The following is an 18,263-nucleotide window of genomic DNA, read 5'->3' on the forward strand; positions in this document are numbered from 1 at the left end:
CAAAGTCGAGACAAGTCGCATAAGAGGAGCAACAAAAACGCGCATTTCCGGTACCGGGAATCGAACCCGGGACTCCTGGGTGAGAGCCAGGTATCCTAGCCACTAGACTACACCGGATTACAACGCCAGTGCTCCTCCAGCGAACGCAGCAACCACCCACGATTAACTGACGACAACTGTAAAAAATCCACTCTCGCACGCTATAGAGCGGCATGCTCTGGACGCATATCGTGGAGACGAACGCCAGCAGTGATGAGAGCAAAAGGCGCCTACAAATCCTGCCGTTGCACCACGTACTGTTCTACGACACTTCACGAAGCAGACGCTCACGCCTTGTTGTGCTGTTTCCTTTGCGGGCAATGAGTGCATGTGACTTCGATGCAGGAAACATTACACGTTTGGCAGCAGTGGGATTCGAACCCACGCCTCCGAAGAGACTTGTGCCTGAAACCAGCGCCTGAGACCGCTCGGCCACGCTACCTACGCAACACGCGCGTCACATGAGCTGCGACCTACTCCACGAGAACACACAGCAACGGCACAAAAATGAGACGCCAAAATTGGCAACGGTGGGATTCGAACCCACGCCTCAGAAGAGACTGGTGCCTAAAACCAGCGCCTTAGACCGCTCGGCCACGTTACCCTTGCAAGAGCGGCGGCAAAACGTTCCCTTTGTACTACAAAGATCACTTCGAAATGGAAGTATCTTGGCAATCGCCGTGCCATGTATTTTCACTGCTCTCCCACTGGAAGCGTCTCTTTAGGCCACCCACAACAAGAAAATGCCGTGCCCGCCATATGGTAGCGACGCCACTTGTCTGTAGCTGTCGTAGTTAAGGAGACAGCATCAAGAGACGTTTTCGTGCCGTGACCAGGTTTCGAACCTGGGCTTTCCGTAACCACTAAAGTATCGTAGCTGTACCTGTCAGGCGGAGCTAGAATGCTCCATGTAACAAACATATGTGAGCTCAAGTACAAACTGCGGCCTGCGGAACACGAGTGAAAAACCAAGAAAGCACTGTGATTTCGAGTACTCGTGCACTATCGTCAATGCAACGGCAGCAAGGAAAAACTTTCAAAATTGCCGTGACCAGGATTCGAACCTGGGTTATTGCGGCCACAACGCAATGTCCTAACCACTAGACGATCACGGCCACGGAGGCGCCCCCGAAAGCAGCTGCCTGGAATGCAAGTGTCGATACACAGCAAAACCTAGGCCAAGGTGTACGCCACAGCAGTGGCAGACACGGTCTCCATCACATGCATACGAGCAGATGAACGTGCCTGCGCTGTCGGGACACTAACTACAGTGGTTAGCTGCATTCACCTCCGTGGCAATGTCTTGCAGTCCTCCAAGCCTCTTGACTACAGACATGTGACTCGATAACAAGTGGACAGACACAGCATCTCTCTCGCCGTCGGGTGTTGCCACGAATCATACTTAACGTGGCTTTCTGCACGCGTCAGCGTAGCGTCAGTCGAGCAAAGTCGAGACAAGTCGCATAAGAGGAGCAACAAAAACGCGCATTTCCGGTACCGGGAATCGAACCCGGGACTCCTGGGTGAGAGCCAGGTATCCTAGCCACTAGACTACACCGGATTACAACGCCAGTGCTCCTCCAGCGAACGCAGCAACCACCCACGATTAACTGACGACAACTGTAAAAAATCCACTCTCGCACGCTATAGAGCGGCATGCTCTGGACGCATATCGTGGAGACGAACGCCAGCAGTGATGAGAGCAAAAGGCGCCTACAAATCCTGCCGTTGCACCACGTACTGTTCTACGACACTTCACGAAGCAGACGCTCACGCCTTGTTGTGCTGTTTCCTTTGCGGGCAATGAGTGCATGTGACTTCGATGCAGGAAACATTACACGTTTGGCAGCAGTGGGATTCGAACCCACGCCTCCGAAGAGACTTGTGCCTGAAACCAGCGCCTGAGACCGCTCGGCCACGCTACCTACGCAACACGCGCGTCACATGAGCTGCGACCTACTCCACGAGAACACACAGCAACGGCACAAAAATGAGACGCCAAAATTGGCAACGGTGGGATTCGAACCCACGCCTCAGAAGAGACTGGTGCCTAAAACCAGCGCCTTAGACCGCTCGGCCACGTTACCCTTGCAAGAGCGGCGGCAAAACGTTCCCTTTGTACTACAAAGATCACTTCGAAATGGAAGTATCTTGGCAATCGCCGTGCCATGTATTTTCACTGCTCTCCCACTGGAAGCGTCTCTTTAGGCCACCCACAACAAGAAAATGCCGTGCCCGCCATATGGTAGCGACGCCACTTGTCTGTAGCTGTCGTAGTTAAGGAGACAGCATCAAGAGACGTTTTCGTGCCGTGACCAGGTTTCGAACCTGGGCTTTCCGTAACCACTAAAGTATCGTAGCTGTACCTGTCAGGCGGAGCTAGAATGCTCCATGTAACAAACATATGTGAGCTCAAGTACAAACTGCGGCCTGCGGAACACGAGTGAAAAACCAAGAAAGCACTGTGATTTCGAGTACTCGTGCACTATCGTCAATGCAACGGCAGCAAGGAAAAACTTTCAAAATTGCCGTGACCAGGATTCGAACCTGGGTTATTGCGGCCACAACGCAATGTCCTAACCACTAGACGATCACGGCCACGGAGGCGCCCCCGAAAGCAGCTGGCTGGAATGCAAGTGTCGATACACAGCAAAGCCTAGGCCAAGGTGTACGCCACAGCAGTGGCAGACACGGTCTCCATCACATGCATACGAGCAGATGAACGTGCCTGCGCTGTCGGGACACTAACTACAGTGGTTAGCTGCATTCACCTCCGTGGCAATGTCTTGCAGTCCTCCAAGCCTCTTGACTACAGACATGTGACTCGATAACAAGTGGACAGACACAGCATCTCTCTCGCCGTCGGGTGTTGCCACGAATCATACTTAACGTGGCTTTCTGCACGCGTCAGCGTAGCGTCAGTCGAGACAAGTCGAGACAAGTCGCATAAGAGGAGCAACAAAAACGCGCATTTCCGGTACCGGGAATCGAACCCGGGCCTCCTGGGTGAGAGCCAGGTATCCTAGCCACTAGACTACACCGGATTACAACGCCAGTGCTCCTCCAGCGAACGCAGCAACCACCCACGATTAACTGACGACAACTGTAAAAAATCCACTCTCGCACGCTATAGAGCGGCATGCTCTGGACGCATATCGTGGAGACGAACGCCAGCAGTGATGAGAGCAAAAGGCGCCTACAAATCCTGCCGTTGCACCACGTACTGTTCTACGACACTTCACGAAGCAGACGCTCACGCCTTGTTGTGCTGTTTCCTTTGCGGGCAATGAGTGCATGTGACTTCGATGCAGGAAACATTACACGTTTGGCAGCAGTGGGATTCGAACCCACGCCTCCGAAGAGACTTGTGCCTGAAACCAGCGCCTGAGACCGCTCGGCCACGCTACCTACGCAACACGCGCGTCACATGAGCTGCGTCCTACTCCACGAGAACAGACAGCAACGGCACAAAAATGAGACGCCAAAATTGGCAACGGTGGGATTCGAACCCACGCCTCAGAAGAGACTGGTGCCTAAAACCAGCGCCTTAGACCGCTCGGCCACGTTACCCTTGCAAGAGCGGCGGCAAAACGTTTCCTTTGTACTACAAAGATCACTTCGAAATGGAAGTATCTTGGCAATCGCCGTGCCATGTATTTTCACTGCTCTCCCACTGGAAGCGTCTCTTTAGGCCACCCACAACAAGAAAATGCCGTGCCCGCCATATGGTAGCGACGCCACTTGTCTGTAGCTGTCGTAGTTAAGGAGACAGCATCAAGAGACGTTTTCGTGCCGTGACCAGGTTTCGAACCTGGGCTTTCCGTAACCACTAAAGTATCGTAGCTGTACCTGTCAGGCGGAGCTAGAATGCTCCATGTAACAAACATATGTGAGCTCAAGTACAAACTGCGGCCTGCGGAACACGAGTGAAAAACCAAGAAAGCACTGTGATTTCGAGTACTCGTGCACTATCGTCAATGCAACGGCAGCAAGGAAAAACTTTCAAAATTGCCGTGACCAGGATTCGAACCTGGGTTATTGCGGCCACAACGCAATGTCCTAACCACTAGACGATCACGGCCACGGAGGCGCCCCCGAAAGCAGCTGGCTGGAATGCAAGTGTCGATACACAGCAAAGCCTAGGCCAAGGTGTACGCCACAGCAGTGGCAGACACGGTCTCCATCACATGCATACGAGCAGATGAACGTGCCTGCGCTGTCGGGACACTAACTACAGTGGTTAGCTGCATTCACCTCCGTGGCAATGTCTTGCAGTCCTCCAAGCCTCTTGACTACAGACATGTGACTCGATAACAAGTGGACAGACACAGCATCTCTCTCGCCGTCGGGTGTTGCCACGAATCATACTTAACGTGGCTTTCTGCACGCGTCAGCGTAGCGTCAGTCGAGACAAGTCGAGACAAGTCGCATAAGAGGAGCAACAAAAACGCGCATTTCCGGTACCGGGAATCGAACCCGGGACTCCTGGGTGAGAGCCAGGTATCCTAGCCACTAGACTACACCGGATTACAACGCCAGTGCTCCTCCAGCGAACGCAGCAACCACCCACGATTAACTGACGACAACTGTAAAAAATCCACTCTCGCACGCTATAGAGCGGCATGCTCTGGACGCATATCGTGGAGACGAACGCCAGCAGTGATGAGAGCAAAAGGCGCCTACAAATCCTGCCGTTGCACCACGTACTGTTCTACGACACTTCACGAAGCAGACGCTCACGCCTTGTTGTGCTGTTTCCTTTGCGGGCAATGAGTGCATGTGACTTCGATGCAGGAAACATTACACGTTTGGCAGCAGTGGGATTCGAACCCACGCCTCCGAAGAGACTTGTGCCTGAAACCAGCGCCTGAGACCGCTCGGCCACGCTACCTACGCAACACGCGCGTCACATGAGCTGCGACCTACTCCACGAGAACACACAGCAACGGCACAAAAATGAGACGCCAAAATTGGCAACGGTGGGATTCGAACCCACGCCTCAGAAGAGACTGGTGCCTAAAACCAGCGCCTTAGACCGCTCGGCCACGTTACCCTTGCAAGAGCGGCGGCAAAACGTTCCCTTTGTACTACAAAGATCACTTCGAAATGGAAGTATCTTGGCAATCGCCGTGCCATGTATTTTCACTGCTCTCCCACTGGAAGCGTCTCTTTAGGCCACCCACAACAAGAAAATGCCGTGCCCGCCATATGGTAGCGACGCCACTTGTCTGTAGCTGTCGTAGTTAAGGAGACAGCATCAAGAGACGTTTTCGTGCCGTGACCAGGTTTCGAACCTGGGCTTTCCGTAACCACTAAAGTATCGTAGCTGTACCTGTCAGGCGGAGCTAGAATGCTCCATGTAACAAACATATGTGAGCTCAAGTACAAACTGCGGCCTGCGGAACACGAGTGAAAAACCAAGAAAGCACTGTGATTTCGAGTACTCGTGCACTATCGTCAATGCAACGGCAGCAAGGAAAAACTTTCAAAATTGCCGTGACCAGGATTCGAACCTGGGTTATTGCGGCCACAACGCAATGTCCTAACCACTAGACGATCACGGCCACGGAGGCGCCCCCGAAAGCAGCTGGCTGGAATGCAAGTGTCGATACACAGCAAAGCCTAGGCCAAGGTGTACGCCACAGCAGTGGCAGACACGGTCTCCATCACATGCATACGAGCAGATGAACGTGCCTGCGCTGTCGGGACACTAACTACAGTGGTTAGCTGCATTCACCTCCGTGGCAATGTCTTGCAGTCCTCCAAGCCTCTTGACTACAGACATGTGACTCGATAACAAGTGGACAGACACAGCATCTCTCTCGCCGTCGGGTGTTGCCACGAATCATACTTAACGTGGCTTTCTGCACGCGTCAGCGTAGCGTCAGTCGAGACAAGTCGAGACAAGTCGCATAAGAGGAGCAACAAAAACGCGCATTTCCGGTACCGGGAATCGAACCCGGGACTCCTGGGTGAGAGCCAGGTATCCTAGCCACTAGACTACACCGGATTACAACGCCAGTGCTCCTCCAGCGAACGCAGCAACCACCCACGATTAACTGACGACAACTGTAAAAAATCCACTCTCGCACGCTATAGAGCGGCATGCTCTGGACGCATATCGTGGAGACGAACGCCAGCAGTGATGAGAGCAAAAGGCGCCTACAAATCCTGCCGTTGCACCACGTACTGTTCTACGACACTTCACGAAGCAGACGCTCACGCCTTGTTGTGCTGTTTCCTTTGCGGGCAATGAGTGCATGTGACTTCGATGCAGGAAACATTACACGTTTGGCAGCAGTGGGATTCGAACCCACGCCTCCGAAGAGACTTGTGCCTGAAACCAGCGCCTGAGACCGCTCGGCCACGCTACCTACGCAACACGCGCGTCACATGAGCTGCGACCTACTCCACGAGAACACACAGCAACGGCACAAAAATGAGACGCCAAAATTGGCAACGGTGGGATTCGAACCCACGCCTCAGAAGAGACTGGTGCCTAAAACCAGCGCCTTAGACCGCTCGGCCACGTTACCCTTGCAAGAGCGGCGGCAAAACGTTCCCTTTGTACTACAAAGATCACTTCGAAATGGAAGTATCTTGGCAATCGCCGTGCCATGTATTTTCACTGCTCTCCCACTGGAAGCGTCTCTTTAGGCCACCCACAACAAGAAAATGCCGTGCCCGCCATATGGTAGCGACGCCACTTGTCTGTAGCTGTCGTAGTTAAGGAGACAGCATCAAGAGACGTTTTCGTGCCGTGACCAGGTTTCGAACCTGGGCTTTCCGTAACCACTAAAGTATCGTAGCTGTACCTGTCAGGCGGAGCTAGAATGCTCCATGTAACAAACATATGTGAGCTCAAGTACAAACTGCGGCCTGCGGAACACGAGTGAAAAACCAAGAAAGCACTGTGATTTCGAGTACTCGTGCACTATCGTCAATGCAACGGCAGCAAGGAAAAACTTTCAAAATTGCCGTGACCAGGATTCGAACCTGGGTTATTGCGGCCACAACGCAATGTCCTAACCACTAGACGATCACGGCCACGGAGGCGCCCCCGAAAGCAGCTGGCTGGAATGCAAGTGTCGATACACAGCAAAGCCTAGGCCAAGGTGTACGCCACAGCAGTGGCAGACACGGTCTCCATCACATGCATACGAGCAGATGAACGTGCCTGCGCTGTCGGGACACTAACTACAGTGGTTAGCTGCATTCACCTCCGTGGCAATGTCTTGCAGTCCTCCAAGCCTCTTGACTACAGACATGTGACTCGATAACAAGTGGACAGACACAGCATCTCTCTCGCCGTCGGGTGTTGCCACGAATCATACTTAACGTGGCTTTCTGCACGCGTCAGCGTAGCGTCAGTCGAGACAAGTCGAGACAAGTCGCATAAGAGGAGCAACAAAAACGCGCATTTCCGGTACCGGGAATCGAACCCGGGACTCCTGGGTGAGAGCCAGGTATCCTAGCCACTAGACTACACCGGATTACAACGCCAGTGCTCCTCCAGCGAACGCAGCAACCACCCACGATTAACTGACGACAACTGTAAAAAATCCACTCTCGCACGCTATAGAGCGGCATGCTCTGGACGCATATCGTGGAGACGAACGCCAGCAGTGATGAGAGCAAAAGGCGCCTACAAATCCTGCCGTTGCACCACGTACTGTTCTACGACACTTCACGAAGCAGACGCTCACGCCTTGTTGTGCTGTTTCCTTTGCGGGCAATGAGTGCATGTGACTTCGATGCAGGAAACATTACACGTTTGGCAGCAGTGGGATTCGAACCCACGCCTCCGAAGAGACTTGTGCCTGAAACCAGCGCCTGAGACCGCTCGGCCACGCTACCTACGCAACACGCGCGTCACATGAGCTGCGACCTACTCCACGAGAACACACAGCAACGGCACAAAAATGAGACGCCAAAATTGGCAACGGTGGGATTCGAACCCACGCCTCAGAAGAGACTGGTGCCTAAAACCAGCGCCTTAGACCGCTCGGCCACGTTACCCTTGCAAGAGCGGCGGCAAAACGTTCCCTTTGTACTACAAAGATCACTTCGAAATGGAAGTATCTTGGCAATCGCCGTGCCATGTATTTTCACTGCTCTCCCACTGGAAGCGTCTCTTTAGGCCACCCACAACAAGAAAATGCCGTGCCCGCCATATGGTAGCGACGCCACTTGTCTGTAGCTGTCGTAGTTAAGGAGACAGCATCAAGAGACGTTTTCGTGCCGTGACCAGGTTTCGAACCTGGGCTTTCCGTAACCACTAAAGTATCGTAGCTGTACCTGTCAGGCGGAGCTAGAATGCTCCATGTAACAAACATATGTGAGCTCAAGTACAAACTGCGGCCTGCGGAACACGAGTGAAAAACCAAGAAAGCACTGTGATTTCGAGTACTCGTGCACTATCGTCAATGCAACGGCAGCAAGGAAAAACTTTCAAAATTGCCGTGACCAGGATTCGAACCTGGGTTATTGCGGCCACAACGCAATGTCCTAACCACTAGACGATCACGGCCACGGAGGCGCCCCCGAAAGCAGCTGGCTGGAATGCAAGTGTCGATACACAGCAAAGCCTAGGCCAAGGTGTACGCCACAGCAGTGGCAGACACGGTCTCCATCACATGCATACGAGCAGATGAACGTGCCTGCGCTGTCGGGACACTAACTACAGTGGTTAGCTGCATTCACCTCCGTGGCAATGTCTTGCAGTCCTCCAAGCCTCTTGACTACAGACATGTGACTCGATAACAAGTGGACAGACACAGCATCTCTCTCGCCGTCGGGTGTTGCCACGAATCATACTTAACGTGGCTTTCTGCACGCGTCAGCGTAGCGTCAGTCGAGACAAGTCGAGACAAGTCGCATAAGAGGAGCAACAAAAACGCGCATTTCCGGTACCGGGAATCGAACCCGGGACTCCTGGGTGAGAGCCAGGTATCCTAGCCACTAGACTACACCGGATTACAACGCCAGTGCTCCTCCAGCGAACGCAGCAACCACCCACGATTAACTGACGACAACTGTAAAAAATCCACTCTCGCACGCTATAGAGCGGCATGCTCTGGACGCATATCGTGGAGACGAACGCCAGCAGTGATGAGAGCAAAAGGCGCCTACAAATCCTGCCGTTGCACCACGTACTGTTCTACGACACTTCACGAAGCAGACGCTCACGCCTTGTTGTGCTGTTTCCTTTGCGGGCAATGAGTGCATGTGACTTCGATGCAGGAAACATTACACGTTTGGCAGCAGTGGGATTCGAACCCACGCCTCCGAAGAGACTTGTGCCTGAAACCAGCGCCTGAGACCGCTCGGCCACGCTACCTACGCAACACGCGCGTCACATGAGCTGCGACCTACTCCACGAGAACACACAGCAACGGCACAAAAATGAGACGCCAAAATTGGCAACGGTGGGATTCGAACCCACGCCTCAGAAGAGACTGGTGCCTAAAACCAGCGCCTTAGACCGCTCGGCCACGTTACCCTTGCAAGAGCGGCGGCAAAACGTTCCCTTTGTACTACAAAGATCACTTCGAAATGGAAGTATCTTGGCAATCGCCGTGCCATGTATTTTCACTGCTCTCCCACTGGAAGCGTCTCTTTAGGCCACCCACAACAAGAAAATGCCGTGCCCGCCATATGGTAGCGACGCCACTTGTCTGTAGCTGTCGTAGTTAAGGAGACAGCATCAAGAGACGTTTTCGTGCCGTGACCAGGTTTCGAACCTGGGCTTTCCGTAACCACTAAAGTATCGTAGCTGTACCTGTCAGGCGGAGCTAGAATGCTCCATGTAACAAACATATGTGAGCTCAAGTACAAACTGCGGCCTGCGGAACACGAGTGAAAAACCAAGAAAGCACTGTGATTTCGAGTACTCGTGCACTATCGTCAATGCAACGGCAGCAAGGAAAAACTTTCAAAATTGCCGTGACCAGGATTCGAACCTGGGTTATTGCGGCCACAACGCAATGTCCTAACCACTAGACGATCACGGCCACGGAGGCGCCCCCGAAAGCAGCTGGCTGGAATGCAAGTGTCGATACACAGCAAAGCCTAGGCCAAGGTGTACGCCACAGCAGTGGCAGACACGGTCTCCATCACATGCATACGAGCAGATGAACGTGCCTGCGCTGTCGGGACACTAACTACAGTGGTTAGCTGCATTCACCTCCGTGGCAATGTCTTGCAGTCCTCCAAGCCTCTTGACTACAGACATGTGACTCGATAACAAGTGGACAGACACAGCATCTCTCTCGCCGTCGGGTGTTGCCACGAATCATACTTAACGTGGCTTTCTGCACGCGTCAGCGTAGCGTCAGTCGAGACAAGTCGAGACAAGTCGCATAAGAGGAGCAACAAAAACGCGCATTTCCGGTACCGGGAATCGAACCCGGGACTCCTGGGTGAGAGCCAGGTATCCTAGCCACTAGACTACACCGGATTACAACGCCAGTGCTCCTCCAGCGAACGCAGCAACCACCCACGATTAACTGACGACAACTGTAAAAAATCCACTCTCGCACGCTATAGAGCGGCATGCTCTGGACGCATATCGTGGAGACGAACGCCAGCAGTGATGAGAGCAAAAGGCGCCTACAAATCCTGCCGTTGCACCACGTACTGTTCTACGACACTTCACGAAGCAGACGCTCACGCCTTGTTGTGCTGTTTCCTTTGCGGGCAATGAGTGCATGTGACTTCGATGCAGGAAACATTACACGTTTGGCAGCAGTGGGATTCGAACCCACGCCTCCGAAGAGACTTGTGCCTGAAACCAGCGCCTGAGACCGCTCGGCCACGCTACCTACGCAACACGCGCGTCACATGAGCTGCGACCTACTCCACGAGAACACACAGCAACGGCACAAAAATGAGACGCCAAAATTGGCAACGGTGGGATTCGAACCCACGCCTCAGAAGAGACTGGTGCCTAAAACCAGCGCCTTAGACCGCTCGGCCACGTTACCCTTGCAAGAGCGGCGGCAAAACGTTCCCTTTGTACTACAAAGATCACTTCGAAATGGAAGTATCTTGGCAATCGCCGTGCCATGTATTTTCACTGCTCTCCCACTGGAAGCGTCTCTTTAGGCCACCCACAACAAGAAAATGCCGTGCCCGCCATATGGTAGCGACGCCACTTGTCTGTAGCTGTCGTAGTTAAGGAGACAGCATCAAGAGACGTTTTCGTGCCGTGACCAGGTTTCGAACCTGGGCTTTCCGTAACCACTAAAGTATCGTAGCTGTACCTGTCAGGCGGAGCTAGAATGCTCCATGTAACAAACATATGTGAGCTCAAGTACAAACTGCGGCCTGCGGAACACGAGTGAAAAACCAAGAAAGCACTGTGATTTCGAGTACTCGTGCACTATCGTCAATGCAACGGCAGCAAGGAAAAACTTTCAAAATTGCCGTGACCAGGATTCGAACCTGGGTTATTGCGGCCACAACGCAATGTCCTAACCACTAGACGATCACGGCCACGGAGGCGCCCCCGAAAGCAGCTGGCTGGAATGCAAGTGTCGATACACAGCAAAGCCTAGGCCAAGGTGTACGCCACAGCAGTGGCAGACACGGTCTCCATCACATGCATACGAGCAGATGAACGTGCCTGCGCTGTCGGGACACTAACTACAGTGGTTAGCTGCATTCACCTCCGTGGCAATGTCTTGCAGTCCTCCAAGCCTCTTGACTACAGACATGTGACTCGATAACAAGTGGACAGACACAGCATCTCTCTCGCCGTCGGGTGTTGCCACGAATCATACTTAACGTGGCTTTCTGCACGCGTCAGCGTAGCGTCAGTCGAGCAAAGTCGAGACAAGTCGCATAAGAGGAGCAACAAAAACGCGCATTTCCGGTACCGGGAATCGAACCCGGGCCTCCTGGGTGAGAGCCAGGTATCCTAGCCACTAGACTACACCGGATTACAACGCCAGTGCTCCTCCAGCGAACGCAGCAACCACCCACGATTAACTGACGACAACTGTAAAAAATCCACTCTCGCACGCTATAGAGCGGCATGCTCTGGACGCATATCGTGGAGACGAACGCCAGCAGTGATGAGAGCAAAAGGCGCCTACAAATCCTGCCGTTGCACCACGTACTGTTCTACGACACTTCACGAAGCAGACGCTCACGCCTTGTTGTGCTGTTTCCTTTGCGGGCAATGAGTGCATGTGACTTCGATGCAGGAAACATTACACGTTTGGCAGCAGTGGGATTCGAACCCACGCCTCCGAAGAGACTTGTGCCTGAAACCAGCGCCTGAGACCGCTCGGCCACGCTACCTACGCAACACGCGCGTCACATGAGCTGCGTCCTACTCCACGAGAACACACAGCAACGGCACAAAAATGAGACGCCAAAATTGGCAACGGTGGGATTCGAACCCACGCCTCAGAAGAGACTGGTGCCTAAAACCAGCGCCTTAGACCGCTCGGCCACGTTACCCTTGCAAGAGCGGCGGCAAAACGTTCCCTTTGTACTACAAAGATCACTTCGAAATGGAAGTATCTTGGCAATCGCCGTGCCATGTATTTTCACTGCTCTCCCACTGGAAGCGTCTCTTTAGGCCACCCACAACAAGAAAATGCCGTGCCCGCCATATGGTAGCGACGCCACTTGTCTGTAGCTGTCGTAGTTAAGGAGACAGCATCAAGAGACGTTTTCGTGCCGTGACCAGGTTTCGAACCTGGGCTTTCCGTAACCACTAAAGTATCGTAGCTGTACCTGTCAGGCGGAGCTAGAATGCTCCATGTAACAAACATATGTGAGCTCAAGTACAAACTGCGGCCTGCGGAACACGAGTGAAAAACCAAGAAAGCACTGTGATTTCGAGTACTCGTGCACTATCGTCAATGCAACGGCAGCAAGGAAAAACTTTCAAAATTGCCGTGACCAGGATTCGAACCTGGGTTATTGCGGCCACAACGCAATGTCCTAACCACTAGACGATCACGGCCACGGAGGCGCCCCCGAAAGCAGCTGGCTGGAATGCAAGTGTCGATACACAGCAAAGCCTAGGCCAAGGTGTACGCCACAGCAGTGGCAGACACGGTCTCCATCACATGCATACGAGCAGATGAACGTGCCTGCGCTGTCGGGACACTAACTACAGTGGTTAGCTGCATTCACCTCCGTGGCAATGTCTTGCAGTCCTCCAAGCCTCTTGACTACAGACATGTGACTCGATAACAAGTGGACAGACACAGCATCTCTCTCGCCGTCGGGTGTTGCCACGAATCATACTTAACGTGGCTTTCTGCACGCGTCAGCGTAGCGTCAGTCGAGACAAGTCGAGACAAGTCGCATAAGAGGAGCAACAAAAACGCGCATTTCCGGTACCGGGAATCGAACCCGGGACTCCTGGGTGAGAGCCAGGTATCCTAGCCACTAGACTACACCGGATTACAACGCCAGTGCTCCTCCAGCGAACGCAGCAACCACCCACGATTAACTGACGACAACTGTAAAAAATCCACTCTCGCACGCTATAGAGCGGCATGCTCTGGACGCATATCGTGGAGACGAACGCCAGCAGTGATGAGAGCAAAAGGCGCCTACAAATCCTGCCGTTGCACCACGTACTGTTCTACGACACTTCACGAAGCAGACGCTCACGCCTTGTTGTGCTGTTTCCTTTGCGGGCAATGAGTGCATGTGACTTCGATGCAGGAAACATTACACGTTTGGCAGCAGTGGGATTCGAACCCACGCCTCCGAAGAGACTTGTGCCTGAAACCAGCGCCTGAGACCGCTCGGCCACGCTACCTACGCAACACGCGCGTCACATGAGCTGCGACCTACTCCACGAGAACACACAGCAACGGCACAAAAATGAGACGCCAAAATTGGCAACGGTGGGATTCGAACCCACGCCTCAGAAGAGACTGGTGCCTAAAACCAGCGCCTTAGACCGCTCGGCCACGTTACCCTTGCAAGAGCGGCGGCAAAACGTTCCCTTTGTACTACAAAGATCACTTCGAAATGGAAGTATCTTGGCAATCGCCGTGCCATGTATTTTCACTGCTCTCCCACTGGAAGCGTCTCTTTAGGCCACCCACAACAAGAAAATGCCGTGCCCGCCATATGGTAGCGACGCCACTTGTCTGTAGCTGTCGTAGTTAAGGAGACAGCATCAAGAGACGTTTTCGTGCCGTGACCAGGTTTCGAACCTGGGCTTTCCGTAACCACTAAAGTATCGTAGCTGTACCTGTCAGGCGGAGCTAGAATGCTCCATGTAACAAACATATGTGAGCTCAAGTACAAACTGCGGCCTGCGGAACACGAGTGAAAAACCAAGAAAGCACTGTGATTTCGAGTACTCGTGCACTATCGTCAATGCAACGGCAGCAAGGAAAAACTTTCAAAATTGCCGTGACCAGGATTCGAACCTGGGTTATTGCGGCCACAACGCAATGTCCTAACCACTAGACGATCACGGCCACGGAGGCGCCCCCGAAAGCAGCTGGCTGGAATGCAAGTGTCGATACACAGCAAAGCCTAGGCCAAGGTGTACGCCACAGCAGTGGCAGACACGGTCTCCATCACATGCATACGAGCAGATGAACGTGCCTGCGCTGTCGGGACACTAACTACAGTGGTTAGCTGCATTCACCTCCGTGGCAATGTCTTGCAGTCCTCCAAGCCTCTTGACTACAGACATGTGACTCGATAACAAGTGGACAGACACAGCATCTCTCTCGCCGTCGGGTGTTGCCACGAATCATACTTAACGTGGCTTTCTGCACGCGTCAGCGTAGCGTCAGTCGAGCAAAGTCGAGACAAGTCGCATAAGAGGAGCAACAAAAACGCGCATTTCCGGTACCGGGAATCGAACCCGGGCCTCCTGGGTGAGAGCCAGGTATCCTAGCCACTAGACTACACCGGATTACAACGCCAGTGCTCCTCCAGCGAACGCAGCAACCACCCACGATTAACTGACGACAACTGTAAAAAATCCACTCTCGCACGCTATAGAGCGGCATGCTCTGGACGCATATCGTGGAGACGAACGCCAGCAGTGATGAGAGCAAAAGGCGCCTACAAATCCTGCCGTTGCACCACGTACTGTTCTACGACACTTCACGAAGCAGACGCTCACGCCTTGTTGTGCTGTTTCCTTTGCGGGCAATGAGTGCATGTGACTTCGATGCAGGAAACATTACACGTTTGGCAGCAGTGGGATTCGAACCCACGCCTCCGAAGAGACTTGTGCCTGAAACCAGCGCCTGAGACCGCTCGGCCACGCTACCTACGCAACACGCGCGTCACATGAGCTGCGTCCTACTCCACGAGAACACACAGCAACGGCACAAAAATGAGACGCCAAAATTGGCAACGGTGGGATTCGAACCCACGCCTCAGAAGAGACTGGTGCCTAAAACCAGCGCCTTAGACCGCTCGGCCACGTTACCCTTGCAAGAGCGGCGGCAAAACGTTCCCTTTGTACTACAAAGATCACTTCGAAATGGAAGTATCTTGGCAATCGCCGTGCCATGTATTTTCACTGCTCTCCCACTGGAAGCGTCTCTTTAGGCCACCCACAACAAGAAAATGCCGTGCCCGCCATATGGTAGCGACGCCCACTTGTCTGTAGCTGTCGTAGTTAAGGAGACAGCATCAAGAGACGTTTTCGTGCCGTGACCAGGTTTCGAACCTGGGCTTTCCGTAACCACTAAAGTATCGTAGCTGTACCTGTCAGGCGGAGCTAGAATGCTCCATGTAACAAACATATGTGAGCTCAAGTACAAACTGCGGCCTGCGGAACACGAGTGAAAAACCAAGAAAGCACTGTGATTTCGAGTACTCGTGCACTATCGTCAATGCAACGGCAGCAAGGAAAAACTTTCAAAATTGCCGTGACCAGGATTCGAACCTGGGTTATTGCGGCCACAACGCAATGTCCTAACCACTAGACGATCACGGCCACGGAGGCGCCCCCGAAAGCAGCTGGCTGGAATGCAAGTGTCGATACACAGCAAAGCCTAGGCCAAGGTGTACGCCACAGCAGTGGCAGACACGGTCTCCATCACATGCATACGAGCAGATGAACGTGCCTGCGCTGTCGGGACACTAACTACAGTGGTTAGCTGCATTCACCTCCGTGGCAATGTCTTGCAGTCCTCCAAGCCTCTTGACTACAGACATGTGACTCGATAACAAGTGGACAGACACAGCATCTCTCTCGCCGTCGGGTGTTGCCACGAATCATACTTAACGTGGCTTTCTGCACGCGTCAGCGTAGCGTCAGTCGAGACAAGTCGAGACAAGTCGCATAAGAGGAGCAACAAAAACGCGCATTTCCGGTACGGAATCGAACCCGGGACTCCTGGGTGAGAGCCAGGTATCCTAGCCACTAGACTACACCGGATTACAACGCCAGTGCTCCTCCAGCGAACGCAGCAACCACCCACGATTAACTGACGACAACTGTAAAAAATCCACTCTCGCACGCTATAGAGCGGCATGCTCTGGACGCATATCGTGGAGACGAACGCCAGGCAGTGATGAGAGCAAAAGGCGCCTACAAATCCTGCCGTTGCACCACGTACTGTTCTACGACACTTCACGAAGCAGACGCTCACGCCTTGTTGTGCTGTTTCCTTTGCGGGCAATGAGTGCATGTGACTTCGATGCAGGAAACATTACACGTTGGCAGCAGTGGGATTCGAACCCACGCCTCCGAAGAGACTTGTGCCTGAAACAGCGCCTGAGACCGCTCGGCCACGCTACCTACGCAACACGCGCGTCACATGAGCTGCGACCTACTCCACGAGAACACACAGCAACGGCACAAAAATGAGACGCCAAAATTGGCAACGGTGGGATTCGAACCCACGCCTCAGAAGAGACTGGTGCCTAAAACCAGCGCCTTAGACCGCTCGGCCACGTTACCCTTGCAAGAGCGGCGGGCAAAACGTTCCTTTGTACTACAAAGATCACTTCGAAATGGAAGTATCTTGGCAATCGCCGTGCCATGTATTTTCACTGCTCTCCCACTGGAAGCGTCTCTTTAGGCCACCCACAACAAGAAAAATGCCGTGCCCGCCATATGGTAGCGACGCCACTTGTCTGTAGCTGTCGTAGTTAAGGAGACAGCATCAAGAGACGTTTTCGTGCCGTGACCAGGTTTCGAACCTGGGCTTTCCGTAACCACTAAAGTATCGTAGGCTGTACCTGTCAGGCGGAGCTAGAATGCTCCATGTAACAAACATATGTGAGCTCAAGTACAAACTGCGGCCTGCGGAACACGAGTGAAAACCAAGAAAGCACTGTGATTTCGAGTACTCGTGCACTATCGTCAATGCAACGGCAGCAAGGAAAAACTTTCAAAATTGCCGTGACCAGGATTCGAACCTGGGTTATTGCGGCCACAACGCAATGTCCTAACCACTAGACGATCACGGCCACGGAGGCGCCCCCGAAAGCAGCTTGGAATGCAAGTGTCGATACACAGCAAAGCCTAGGCCAAGGTGTACGCCACAGCAGTGGCAGACACGGTCTCCATCACATGCATACGAGCAGATGAACGTGCCTGCGCTGTCGGGACACTAACTACAGTGGTTAGCTGCATTCACCTCCGTGGCAATGTCTTGCAGTCCTCCAAGCCTCTTGACTACAGACATGTGACTCGATAACAAGTGGACAGACACAGCATCTCTCTCGCCGTCGGGTGTTGCCACGAATCATACTTAACGTGGCTTTCTGCACGCGTCAGCGTAGCGTCAGTCGAGCAAAGTCGAGACAAGTCGCATAAGAGGAGCAACAAAAACGCGCATTTCCGGTACCGGGAATCGAACCCGGGCCTCCTGGGTGAGAGCCAGGTATCCTAGCCACTAGACTACACCGGATTACAACGCCAGTGCTCCTCCAGCGAACGCAGGCAACCACCCACGATTAACTGACGACAACTGTAAAAAATCCACTCTCGCACGCTATAGAGCGGCATGCTCTGGACGCATATCGTGGAGACGAACGCCAGCAGTGATGAGAGCAAAAGGCGCCTACAAATCCTGCCGTTGCACCACGTACTGTTTCTACGACACTTCACGAAGCAGACGCTCACGCCTTGTTGTGCTGTTTCCTTTGCGGGCAATGAGTGCATGTGACTTCGATGCAGGAAACATTACACGTTTGGCAGCAGTGGGATTCGAACCCACGCCTCCGAAGAGACTTGTGCCTGAAACCAGCGCCTGAGACCGCTC

General features: G+C 53.3%; 36 non-coding genes across 36 annotated transcripts; all 36 read right to left on the minus strand.

Annotated features, from left to right (window-relative positions):
* Positions 1–45: 45 nt before the first annotated feature.
* Positions 46–117, minus strand: Trnae-cuc (transfer RNA glutamic acid (anticodon CUC)). Its single transcript has one exon. It is a non-coding gene; the product is annotated as a tRNA-Glu (tRNA).
* Positions 118–561: 444 nt separating this feature from the next.
* Trnal-uag (transfer RNA leucine (anticodon UAG)) lies at positions 562–643 on the minus strand. The gene has a single exon. It is a non-coding gene; the product is annotated as a tRNA-Leu (tRNA).
* A 439-nt stretch (positions 644–1,082) lies between these two features.
* On the minus strand, positions 1,083–1,154 carry Trnah-gug (transfer RNA histidin (anticodon GUG)). The gene has a single exon. It is a non-coding gene; the product is annotated as a tRNA-His (tRNA).
* A 374-nt stretch (positions 1,155–1,528) lies between these two features.
* Trnae-cuc (transfer RNA glutamic acid (anticodon CUC)) lies at positions 1,529–1,600 on the minus strand. The gene has a single exon. It is a non-coding gene; the product is annotated as a tRNA-Glu (tRNA).
* Positions 1,601–2,044: 444 nt separating this feature from the next.
* Trnal-uag (transfer RNA leucine (anticodon UAG)) lies at positions 2,045–2,126 on the minus strand. The gene has a single exon. It is a non-coding gene; the product is annotated as a tRNA-Leu (tRNA).
* A 439-nt stretch (positions 2,127–2,565) lies between these two features.
* Trnah-gug (transfer RNA histidin (anticodon GUG)) lies at positions 2,566–2,637 on the minus strand. Its single transcript has one exon. It is a non-coding gene; the product is annotated as a tRNA-His (tRNA).
* A 374-nt stretch (positions 2,638–3,011) lies between these two features.
* Trnae-cuc (transfer RNA glutamic acid (anticodon CUC)) lies at positions 3,012–3,083 on the minus strand. Its single transcript has one exon. It is a non-coding gene; the product is annotated as a tRNA-Glu (tRNA).
* A 444-nt stretch (positions 3,084–3,527) lies between these two features.
* Trnal-uag (transfer RNA leucine (anticodon UAG)) lies at positions 3,528–3,609 on the minus strand. The gene has a single exon. It is a non-coding gene; the product is annotated as a tRNA-Leu (tRNA).
* A 439-nt stretch (positions 3,610–4,048) lies between these two features.
* Positions 4,049–4,120, minus strand: Trnah-gug (transfer RNA histidin (anticodon GUG)). Its single transcript has one exon. It is a non-coding gene; the product is annotated as a tRNA-His (tRNA).
* A 374-nt stretch (positions 4,121–4,494) lies between these two features.
* Positions 4,495–4,566, minus strand: Trnae-cuc (transfer RNA glutamic acid (anticodon CUC)). The gene has a single exon. It is a non-coding gene; the product is annotated as a tRNA-Glu (tRNA).
* Positions 4,567–5,010: 444 nt separating this feature from the next.
* Trnal-uag (transfer RNA leucine (anticodon UAG)) lies at positions 5,011–5,092 on the minus strand. Its single transcript has one exon. It is a non-coding gene; the product is annotated as a tRNA-Leu (tRNA).
* A 439-nt stretch (positions 5,093–5,531) lies between these two features.
* Trnah-gug (transfer RNA histidin (anticodon GUG)) lies at positions 5,532–5,603 on the minus strand. The gene has a single exon. It is a non-coding gene; the product is annotated as a tRNA-His (tRNA).
* Positions 5,604–5,977: 374 nt separating this feature from the next.
* Positions 5,978–6,049, minus strand: Trnae-cuc (transfer RNA glutamic acid (anticodon CUC)). Its single transcript has one exon. It is a non-coding gene; the product is annotated as a tRNA-Glu (tRNA).
* A 444-nt stretch (positions 6,050–6,493) lies between these two features.
* Positions 6,494–6,575, minus strand: Trnal-uag (transfer RNA leucine (anticodon UAG)). Its single transcript has one exon. It is a non-coding gene; the product is annotated as a tRNA-Leu (tRNA).
* Positions 6,576–7,014: 439 nt separating this feature from the next.
* Trnah-gug (transfer RNA histidin (anticodon GUG)) lies at positions 7,015–7,086 on the minus strand. The gene has a single exon. It is a non-coding gene; the product is annotated as a tRNA-His (tRNA).
* A 374-nt stretch (positions 7,087–7,460) lies between these two features.
* Positions 7,461–7,532, minus strand: Trnae-cuc (transfer RNA glutamic acid (anticodon CUC)). The gene has a single exon. It is a non-coding gene; the product is annotated as a tRNA-Glu (tRNA).
* A 444-nt stretch (positions 7,533–7,976) lies between these two features.
* On the minus strand, positions 7,977–8,058 carry Trnal-uag (transfer RNA leucine (anticodon UAG)). The gene has a single exon. It is a non-coding gene; the product is annotated as a tRNA-Leu (tRNA).
* Positions 8,059–8,497: 439 nt separating this feature from the next.
* Trnah-gug (transfer RNA histidin (anticodon GUG)) lies at positions 8,498–8,569 on the minus strand. Its single transcript has one exon. It is a non-coding gene; the product is annotated as a tRNA-His (tRNA).
* A 374-nt stretch (positions 8,570–8,943) lies between these two features.
* Positions 8,944–9,015, minus strand: Trnae-cuc (transfer RNA glutamic acid (anticodon CUC)). The gene has a single exon. It is a non-coding gene; the product is annotated as a tRNA-Glu (tRNA).
* A 444-nt stretch (positions 9,016–9,459) lies between these two features.
* On the minus strand, positions 9,460–9,541 carry Trnal-uag (transfer RNA leucine (anticodon UAG)). The gene has a single exon. It is a non-coding gene; the product is annotated as a tRNA-Leu (tRNA).
* Positions 9,542–9,980: 439 nt separating this feature from the next.
* On the minus strand, positions 9,981–10,052 carry Trnah-gug (transfer RNA histidin (anticodon GUG)). The gene has a single exon. It is a non-coding gene; the product is annotated as a tRNA-His (tRNA).
* A 374-nt stretch (positions 10,053–10,426) lies between these two features.
* Trnae-cuc (transfer RNA glutamic acid (anticodon CUC)) lies at positions 10,427–10,498 on the minus strand. Its single transcript has one exon. It is a non-coding gene; the product is annotated as a tRNA-Glu (tRNA).
* A 444-nt stretch (positions 10,499–10,942) lies between these two features.
* On the minus strand, positions 10,943–11,024 carry Trnal-uag (transfer RNA leucine (anticodon UAG)). The gene has a single exon. It is a non-coding gene; the product is annotated as a tRNA-Leu (tRNA).
* A 439-nt stretch (positions 11,025–11,463) lies between these two features.
* Trnah-gug (transfer RNA histidin (anticodon GUG)) lies at positions 11,464–11,535 on the minus strand. Its single transcript has one exon. It is a non-coding gene; the product is annotated as a tRNA-His (tRNA).
* Positions 11,536–11,909: 374 nt separating this feature from the next.
* Trnae-cuc (transfer RNA glutamic acid (anticodon CUC)) lies at positions 11,910–11,981 on the minus strand. The gene has a single exon. It is a non-coding gene; the product is annotated as a tRNA-Glu (tRNA).
* A 444-nt stretch (positions 11,982–12,425) lies between these two features.
* Trnal-uag (transfer RNA leucine (anticodon UAG)) lies at positions 12,426–12,507 on the minus strand. Its single transcript has one exon. It is a non-coding gene; the product is annotated as a tRNA-Leu (tRNA).
* Positions 12,508–12,946: 439 nt separating this feature from the next.
* Positions 12,947–13,018, minus strand: Trnah-gug (transfer RNA histidin (anticodon GUG)). The gene has a single exon. It is a non-coding gene; the product is annotated as a tRNA-His (tRNA).
* Positions 13,019–13,392: 374 nt separating this feature from the next.
* Positions 13,393–13,464, minus strand: Trnae-cuc (transfer RNA glutamic acid (anticodon CUC)). Its single transcript has one exon. It is a non-coding gene; the product is annotated as a tRNA-Glu (tRNA).
* Positions 13,465–13,908: 444 nt separating this feature from the next.
* Trnal-uag (transfer RNA leucine (anticodon UAG)) lies at positions 13,909–13,990 on the minus strand. Its single transcript has one exon. It is a non-coding gene; the product is annotated as a tRNA-Leu (tRNA).
* Positions 13,991–14,429: 439 nt separating this feature from the next.
* Positions 14,430–14,501, minus strand: Trnah-gug (transfer RNA histidin (anticodon GUG)). The gene has a single exon. It is a non-coding gene; the product is annotated as a tRNA-His (tRNA).
* Positions 14,502–14,875: 374 nt separating this feature from the next.
* Trnae-cuc (transfer RNA glutamic acid (anticodon CUC)) lies at positions 14,876–14,947 on the minus strand. The gene has a single exon. It is a non-coding gene; the product is annotated as a tRNA-Glu (tRNA).
* A 444-nt stretch (positions 14,948–15,391) lies between these two features.
* Trnal-uag (transfer RNA leucine (anticodon UAG)) lies at positions 15,392–15,473 on the minus strand. Its single transcript has one exon. It is a non-coding gene; the product is annotated as a tRNA-Leu (tRNA).
* Positions 15,474–15,913: 440 nt separating this feature from the next.
* Trnah-gug (transfer RNA histidin (anticodon GUG)) lies at positions 15,914–15,985 on the minus strand. Its single transcript has one exon. It is a non-coding gene; the product is annotated as a tRNA-His (tRNA).
* An 887-nt stretch (positions 15,986–16,872) lies between these two features.
* Positions 16,873–16,954, minus strand: Trnal-uag (transfer RNA leucine (anticodon UAG)). The gene has a single exon. It is a non-coding gene; the product is annotated as a tRNA-Leu (tRNA).
* A 440-nt stretch (positions 16,955–17,394) lies between these two features.
* On the minus strand, positions 17,395–17,466 carry Trnah-gug (transfer RNA histidin (anticodon GUG)). Its single transcript has one exon. It is a non-coding gene; the product is annotated as a tRNA-His (tRNA).
* Positions 17,467–17,837: 371 nt separating this feature from the next.
* Trnae-cuc (transfer RNA glutamic acid (anticodon CUC)) lies at positions 17,838–17,909 on the minus strand. The gene has a single exon. It is a non-coding gene; the product is annotated as a tRNA-Glu (tRNA).
* Positions 17,910–18,263: the final 354 nt, after the last annotated feature.

The sequence above is a fragment of the Schistocerca cancellata genome, unplaced genomic scaffold (assembly GCF_023864275.1).
Source record: "Schistocerca cancellata isolate TAMUIC-IGC-003103 unplaced genomic scaffold, iqSchCanc2.1 HiC_scaffold_686, whole genome shotgun sequence".
Taxonomy (NCBI): Eukaryota; Metazoa; Arthropoda; class Insecta; order Orthoptera; family Acrididae; genus Schistocerca; species Schistocerca cancellata.